Source organism: Pinus tabuliformis, chromosome Q (genome assembly GCF_031772625.1).
Source record: "Pinus tabuliformis cultivar Carrire ecotype Pingquan chromosome Q, CPIR1, whole genome shotgun sequence".
In the NCBI taxonomy this organism is placed as follows: Eukaryota; Viridiplantae; Streptophyta; class Pinopsida; order Pinales; family Pinaceae; genus Pinus; species Pinus tabuliformis.
The window spans coordinates 517,686,865-517,696,441 of record NC_142296.1 but is presented as its reverse complement, the minus strand read 5'-3'; the positions used below and the strand labels follow the sequence as shown (position 1 = coordinate 517,696,441).

General features: G+C 34.2%; 1 pseudogene; it reads right to left on the bottom strand.

Moving 5' to 3' along the window:
- Window positions 1-367: 367 nt before the first annotated feature.
- On the bottom strand, window positions 368-1,807 carry LOC149220445 (cullin-1 pseudogene; annotated as a pseudogene).
- Between the last annotated feature and the right edge of the window lie 7,770 nt (window positions 1,808-9,577).

Genomic DNA, 9,577 nt, shown 5'->3' with positions numbered 1-9,577 from the left:
GTGATGAAATCTATGGCTAGTAAATGCTGCTACGGCTCGAGAATGGTTCTTTTTCTGTTTCAGCTGTTCTGCTCATTAATATGGTTGTTGAGAAGTAAATGATGTAGTGCTGTATCTGATCTTCATCCTTCGGGAACTCAAAAATAATTAAAGAGTGAAAAGATGGTAATGGCGGTGACATAAAAGATCGGGAAAAAATGTGGGGCGCCGGATCACGACAAACGAATAAAGTAGCTGCTGCTGTTCTGTTCAATGCAGTTGAAATTATAATTTCAACACTGTCCAATCCGTTAGCATGCCCGCAATCTATGACGTTAATTGGGCACCACATTTCTGCTTCATCTTTGACAATATGCTCTGCTCATGATCAATATTTGCACTTTTGCCTGAGCAGAATTCGGCGAGTTAGTTTTTCCTTGTAGGATTCAACAAACACATCTTTATCCCAGATATACTCTACAAATTCCACCACATTTTCAATTATATCATCCCCTCTCAACTTTTCATTACTGCTAACAGTATCACAAAGTGTAGCCAGCCATTCAGCACTGGTACTTCCTGCAATTCCTTTATTACAGATCGCCTCAAATACTTCTTTTAAAGCCCTGGAAAAAGGAGTGTTCTGTTGTGCATATTTCATATATTGGTCACGTAATTCTATGACCGTCCTCACAAATGCAGACACATCCTGCAACAATAAGCTTTTATCCATTCTCCCTGCATTATTCTGGATTACAGCATCTTCAAATTGTTTAACAGGTGGTGTTACTTCACTAATAACATGCTGCTTAAAAATATTAGCAATTGATTCCCAGCCATTGGGTACTCGATCAAATAAAGCCCCCATCATCAAAATATCGTTATATCTATGTTCCCTGAGCAACGCAAGGCATCCTGAATTTTCATCTGCAACAAAATGTGTAGTGTAATGGGAAAACAGTGCATTTTTCATTTTGTGAAATAGCCTTTGCTCGCAAATATCTAGCAACTCTGGCAAATATCTGGCAACTTTTTCCTTCTGGCATATCACATATTCATCTACCCTTGACATGTAGTCCATATAGGAATTTTGTAAAAACCATGAAGCAGGCTTCCGAGAATAGATATCTCCAGTATGTTCCAACATGGCCACTTCAAAAACATTTGTATAGAAATCCATGTGAACCTCCACAAAAATGGCCACAACATCCTTCAAAAGGGTCTCATTTCTAACTGGCTCTCCTTCTTGCTCTTCGTCAATAACAACAATCACTGCTTTCTTCACATTATTTCCCATTTTCCCCAAAACCAGGTCTCGGAAGTACATGATTCCAACTTCTCTGACTGAAGGAAGACGATACTTATCACTGAAGTAGAGATCTAAATATTCGAAGAAAACAACCTGCATATAACGGAGCATCGCCTTGAAAATTTTCCAGCGTTTCACAAGTTCTCTCAACAACACTTGATTATCATTCTGTTCGCTCAAATTCGGTAAAACCATAAAGGTGACGTACTCTTTAATGCAATCCTCGTATCTGTTATAAATATAGAGTTGTCTCTCATAAATTTGGTTATGGTGACTGCACATGTTATAGACGGTACTGTAAATAGCCACTTTCTCGTCCGCAGCCACCTCAAAGTTGACATCTTCCAACCGGCTACTCAACTGTAGGAAAGATTTGTAAATAAAAGCCCAACATTCTTCCATATCAACCATATATTTGTCTTTCTTGGCCTTATTGACAATAGCCCATCCTTCTTGCAGGTTTATGATACTTCCACTTCCACTTCCACTTCCACTTCCACTGCCACTGCTCGTCGTCATGGTCATTTTGAGGAGCGAATACTCGGTGATCAGAAGCTTTGGCGACCCGAGAAGGTGAAGCTCAAGAATCCGTTTGTGATAGACGAGTGATTGCAACTTTGTATTTACTTATATGATTGTAAGGGTAAGTTATGTGGGCACCACTTGTGAATGTGGTGTGCATTTTTTGATATAATGGTAATGTACCACTCGCCACGGTTGAGTCGACGGCTTCGGTATGAGCCCATTTTCATCATATTTATGTCTAGTAGTTCCTTGGGTTCGTTTTTTTCCCTACACTGATATTTATCTCTATTTCTTTTGCTTCGGTTTTTTCCCAATGCGAAAACTTTCACCTCTCAAACCAGCAGGAAGTGGTTTCTGTTTATGTCCCAGGTCTCACCCTTTCATATATTTTGTCAATACAAAATAATAATAATAATTCTTCTTCATACTTACAAGTAAACTAAACTAAACTATGATAGTGTTATTTTCTTTTTTAATAATAATAATAATAATGCATAACCTACAAGTAAACTAAACTAAATTATGATAGTGTTATTTTCTTTTTTCTTTATTATTGATGGTGTTTTCTTTTGGAATTACCAAATTGCTTTTAAAATGAAATTTTATATTATTTTATATTACCATGCGAGTGTGTGTTTATTTTATTTTTAATATATCCTCGATTTTGTGTAAATCACAGAATTGAGCCTAGGTGAGAACTTGAATTGTTTTCTTACCATGATATAATGATAGGCCATGTTTCTTCAACAACATCAACTTGTGGCTAAGAACAAGGGATCTAGACCTTAGAACTAGAACTATTGTGACATATCTCAAGTTATATAATCTACTCCTATAAATCCATTTCATTGAACATATAGATATACAATTTCACCCTTCACCACTGAAAAAAATGTTAGAAAAAAGTAGACCTTTATATTCATGGATTTTATATGCATGTTGGATGTCATTCTTCTAATCTAAGTAGCCTCAATATCATAGCTTTGAGCGCAAATTGTACCAAATCCTCAAGACATGAGGAAGGTCTTTCTTCACTGATTGCTATGCGGCTCAACAAAAGTTTGTCGCTACTCATTTCAAAAATAAATGACAAGAACAAAATACCCTCAAAGTATTGTGACTACAAAGCTAAATCTTCCATTACTAGCTTTCACAATTCGACAATGCAATATTTATTTAACATTCTCAAGTCTATGTAAACCTACTCATCACTGGATCACCACCAATATCCACCTGGATCACCACTGGATCACCATTGGAACATAAGATAGGATTTCTTACAAGCTTACTGAGAATCATGCATGCTTATTCTCATCTCCATATCTGTGAAAGATCCAAACACATCTCATGTTTTGATTTAAACAATATTAACTGACCACAATCAAGACTAAAAGGTCCAACAACAAGCTTGGAATAGATTGGCTTCCCAACATGACTAATTATAAAAAAATATTCTTCCTCTTTCTACATTTTATGGACTTAACTAGCATTTTGTTAGAGTCATAGAAACATAGGCTCTTCCCAAAGGCTTCCCATAGAATGATGGACATCCCTTACATAACCAGAAGTCATGTAATATATATGCATGCTCATAGTTCACCATGTGGCTTCTTAAGAAGCCCACATATACCACCTGGAACCTAATCCAAGGTCAATATGGTTTAGGATAATAAAACGGACATAACACATACTTAGGAATAAATAATTATGTCTTTGTTCTCCTCGGGGCCCCTTTCTTTCCTCTTTTACAAAATCATAGCCCCCCATGTTTTTATTCCTCTTCGTCTACTATCAATGATGTTTTTTATTAATTCTAAATATACATTTTCATACTACCTTGTTCGGCTCCCACCCTCTCACCTTGTATACATTTACATTTCTATTATGGGGATCCATTTAGGCATATTACACTTCCCAGGATCTCTCAATCACATCAAATATCAGGAGAGATTTTAAGGATGGTCGCAACTCCTAGACCATAACTCTTGGGTGAGAAAAGGGCACAAAACCATACCTTCTCCTCCTATATCAATAACTTCTTATTTTAAATGGGATCTATTAAAATAAATTCAATTAGATTCACTGAGCAGCCAACGTTGAGGCGGATTGGGTCACTAAAAAGGCCATACCCTCTAGAGGCTCTGTTCCTTTCAATCTCACCCTCACTCGTACAAATTCTCAAACATTCACTTCTGAAATAAATCACACATGGGAAAAAACATCATCCTAGTAGAGCTACATTCATACATGTGGTTATCTCAATTTTCAAGTGATAAAGTCCTTCCCAGACTCCCTTGATCATAACACAGATTATAATCCAATCACTAACCACCAAAAAATTTGAAGGATCGTCACAGCTCCAAGAGCATACCTCTTGGAAGGAAAAAATGAACAGGTTCATATGTTCTTATCCTTTATCAATAGCCTCTCATTTCACATGGGATAGGTTCTCCATCTATAGTTGAGTGTGTCTTTCAGATATGCACTTCGCCTCTAATTCTCTCCATTAGCACTCCACTACGGCCTCATTCATTGGATCAGTTAATGAAAAAAATGTGGGACATCATTCAACAACTTTATCATATGTTGAGGGGTGGTCGGGTGATGAGAGACCAATTGTATTTCATAAGATGGTTAATGTAGTCCACCCAGATCTCCCTTGTCAAGGTTGATAGTAAACTCTCCCTGTCAATCATCAATTTAAGTCCTCGGATAGTTTTGGGTTCTCTGGTTTCTATATCTTAATAGTCAAGTAGTATTTCCATAGTTGTAGATACCTAGTAAATCTTGGCAGCTTTTGTATTAAACACAGACTTGTTCATGTACCATCAACTTTGCTCCTCTGGCCCTTTATTTTTGCTAATGGCTTTCTCATAAACATGCATGCATAAGAAAGTAGGTTTGGTTTCATCACAAGATTGTGACCTGTTTTCTCTAATAATATTCTTTTTCTAGAAAAAATAATGTATAGGTAGTTTTTTTTTTCCATGCAAATTCTACTTCATAATGTGTGGAACCATATGTAGTCAAGCTTACTTGAGTCTGCTTTCTAAAATTTTCTGGTAGTAGGGGCCACCTTTGCATGAAACAAAAAAACCAAATTCCATCAACATATGTTCTCGATTTGTTTTCTACACAATGTATCATTAGCTTATGACTAAAATACTCTAAAAGTTCCATTTAGATTCCTTCAAGCAATAAGTAACTGGCAAATAGACCAAAATTGGGATTCATAAATAAAGTTTGCACATAGTGAATCTATAACAAGACTTGTGAAAAAACAGCATATTATAATGCAATAGAAAAACCAATCTTATAGTTCAGAGACAAATGGTACAATGTATTTCTATGCATTGCTACTATGACAGGAAAAAGTCACAATTCATTAGTTGTTGCATTGCAATTGGATATTCTTCTTCCATAACATTAACATCATAACCCTTAAAATCATTTTTTTAGCATAAAAGCTTACATTGTATTAAAAACAATGTTGCAATTGTATTGTCCAGCAGTCTAATAAATCATTGATACATATTTTTTCAGAAGAAATATCCAAACATTCTCCCATCGATAGGTTGGAAGAGGGCAATCCAATCTTAGACCTACCATCACTTAGTGCTACTAGTTCTTGAGTAAAAGAGTAAATTATTACAAATTTCTTACATAAAATTATGCAAAATCAAACCATATTAACTTTTACATGAATCTCCCTACCACGCCACCCCTGCCCCCCAAATTAAACATGAGGGAATCGAGGATTTCGTGGGTATCCAATGAAATTTCTAAACATGCTTATTTCTCTCTGCATTCTCTATTTTATTTCTAGCCCTTGTTAAAGAAGGGCAAAATGTCACCACTCACGAGTTGTTGCATTGCAATTTAATATTCCTCTTTCATAATATTAACATCATAACCCTTGAAATCATATTAAAAAATTGCAATGAATTCCCAAAGATGTTACTCAATAATCAAACATAATTTTTTTATTATAAATCGTAAGTAATGAAGGGAGTGATAATTTGAGGCACCATAGTAACATGCTATTCAAAGAAAACATACAAATCATATGGAACACAAACTATCAATTACAAATTAGAGAGAGAAGTGGTATTTATTTCACGAATTTTTTTTGTCATTCTCAAACACTCATTATTGCACTTGTGACAAAAGTTCAAAACAGAGACCCTTGGTAGAATTAAATAAAATTTTCTCAAACTATATGATAAAGGATTTAACCACTTTATTCTCAAATTATGTATCGAGTTGATGTTTCATAATTTGAAAATTAAAATATTACGAAACATAGGTTGACCACTATGTCAGATAAGACATAATTGACATTAGGTGTTTGACTAAATACAAGCGATAGATTCAGAGAAAAAATGATAAAGGTTCATTGTTGAGGTTAAATTTGGATGTCGTTTTCACAGAATGTTTTCCTAAAAAAATTCATGTCAAAGAACTTTATCCCGGAGAATGTCAAATAAATGAGCACTAAATGATGAGTTAAATAATTCCATGAATATTTACTAAGTTCTTTGCTTGTGCTTATGTAGTATATCTATTAAATGTACATTAAAAATATTAACATCCATAGTGTGAATGTACACAACTCTTTCCATATAACTTAACCTAGCAATATTCCATCTACGATTTGTAATGACTATAATCCTATCCAAAGAAGGAGGATTATTGACTCTTTATATTTTAATACATATAAATACACCAACACACATACCTTGAACAAAATCCCTCTTAAGTCAAACTCCTTAATAAACATACCATAGTTACTAAGATCAAAAGTAGAAGATCTACAAATATGGAGTGTTAGGGAAAATACTTTCAGATGCAAGAATGCATTCAAGTTTAGTTTTGTGGGCAAAGGCTTTCTTCCACTTGGTAAATGAGGGGTTATAATAGCCCAATTTTCTTGTCCCGCAATAAGAACCATGGGTTCTCTGGAGAAGAAAATGTCCATTAGAAATAAAAATTCAAAAAAAAATGATAAAAGAAATCTAATGCACAACCTAAATCCTATAAATGGTCCCACAAGGGAACTTTCAAGTTTGACCTCAAAAGTGACAACTCAATGAAACACAAAACTATTTCTGAAATTCTAATTAGCTGAAATCAAGTGGCTAACCACTAAAATTTCAGGCTTTGGTATTTGTTTTCCAGCGATGACAAGACTAAAGGATAAGACAATATTTTTTTCTTGAATTTTTGAATCAAGTCAAATCAACAATATTCTTTTAGTGTCTTGGTTCTATTTTTAAATATTGGTTTCAAATATGCCACCCTTACCAGAAAATATTGCCCCTTAAGTACGCCATCAACCAAGATTTTCAAAATGTGAGTCCAAACCCTTGAGAGGTAGGAACCTTGCATACATCCAATACGTGCACCTTTGACAATAGGACATACTTACAACTAAATAGATGTCATACCAACCTTAATAAATTGCACTGATGGATGAGAGTTGAATGCCAAAACATCAATTCTTGGTTAAAATGTTGTGTATAGTGATAAATAGGAAAGGTGAACCTAGATTTGTATCACTCTGAAACTCAGCTTACTCAAATACCTTTTTTTCTCTAAAACAATTTTTTGGAATTACCTTACAATGTCACTTAAAAAAAGGAAAAAATGTTTTTCCTACAACCATAACTTTTGCATGCTTTCTTATTAATGTAACCCACTGCAATGATCATACAAAATAAGACGAACACAAATGTTCAATCAATCTATGATCTATTTTTCATAGACTTGATCTAATCCAAATATCAACTAATCGAAAAGAACCCAAAACTAACTCAATAACTTATGATCCTTTCGAATGGTTGGAGCCATTTTTCGGTTCTAGCAACTAGTTTTTAGGTCTTTAAAGCTATTCATGAATTTAAATAATAGTTAAAATACATCAAATCTTTGCAATTTTTCTCACAATAATCAAAAGCAACTGACTCCCCCATCGATGCCTTCAACTGAGGTTTCTATGAATAATATTGGAACTTCGAAGATAACAGTATCAAACAAAAGCAACAAAATTCAATCTCCTATTAATGAAAATAGTCTAAATAATAAATATTATTGACCTAGCTAATACGATATAGATAGAGAATGACACCCACATATGCACATTCAGGAACTTCGAATGTTATTCTCTCTCACTTGTCTACAAAAATCTTTGGAGATGACATTACATACTCATATGTATAGCTAAAGTTGTACAAAGGTACAAAACTATAAGAAAATTTAAAAACAGGACATTAGAATAAATAATATTAAGCCAACCACATTAACAATACAAAATTACATCCCACTTCTTTAAAAACAAAACTTTTTTTGGCACATAAGACAGTGAAACACAACTAAAGTTGTCAACTCATGCATCTACTCTAACCCTCAATAAACCATGCTCTCTTCTCACTTCAATATTCTCCATCACTCCCCTTTGATTGACCAAATTTACTTATTCATTATCAGATCTCAATATACAAGAAAATAACCTCAAAAATTCCACAATTAACAACTTGTCCCTCCAAATTTGAAGTTGTACAAATGTATAGTTGAATTTGTACAACTGTGCACAACTGCAAGAAAATTTCACAACAGGACATTAGAATAAATAATATTAAACCAACCATATTAAGAATACAAAATTACGTCCCACTTCCCTAAAACAGAACTTCTTTGGCACATAAGACATTGAAACATAACTAAATTTGTCAACTCATGCATCTACTCTAACCCTCAATAAACCATGATCTCTTCTGGCTTCAATATTCTCCATCTACCCCCTTTAATTGCCCAAATTTGCTTATTCATTATCAGATGTCAATCTGAAAGAAAATAACCTCAAAATTCCACAATTAACAACTTGTCCCTCAAAATTTGTCACTCCTTGTCACCATCCATAGTCTACTCTATTTCTGGTTTAATTATTATGGGCTTCCTTCACCATTGTTGTCAACTGTAAGTTATAGACTTGGTTTCCTAAAGGTATATATTGCAGTCTTGATCACCATCAAGTTACAATCAAATGCCCTATTCTCAACCACCACCCCTCACCAATATTCATAGAAGTTTTAATAATTAAATCTTTAGGAAAGAATCTTCTTCAAAAGCCAAAAAGAATAGATCAAAATGATCATCTCTTTTTATTTCTTGATAATGTGTTTTATTTTACATTACTCAACAAGAAGACAAGAGTAACACCCACTTGCTCCTTTCCTCCTTTGGAAATGATGGGTTTATCAACACCTGTAGCGTTCCAAATCGAGTAGCAAGAACCCTGTTAGGCCTAGACCTGTTTTGGTATATTCTATCCCAAGGGTAAAGAAGTACTATTCCTTCTCTCGGAATACGTATTTTCTATATAAACCAAAAATAAAAGAACAATATCTTTATTAATCCTTGAATTTCATTTGCATATCTAATCTAGAATATGTTCATAAATATTGGATATAAGGGCTAGGATGGGAAGACAAAGAAACATAGCTAGAATATGCCATGGATCATATTTTTAGAGGTTGGCATCTGAAATTATGGGAGAAGGTACTAAATACCAGAATCCTTTCTTGCACAAGCAATGAACCAAAAAAATCTATAGGGCAGAATATGAACCCGAGAAGCAACTCTAACTCCACTTCAAAATTTCTTTGGCCCATGTTAATTCTTACTCCTACGTTTCTCTTTCGAGTCTCTCAAATCTTGTAACCCTTTGATCCGTCACTTCTTTTTCTATCTAAAGTGACTAAAAAC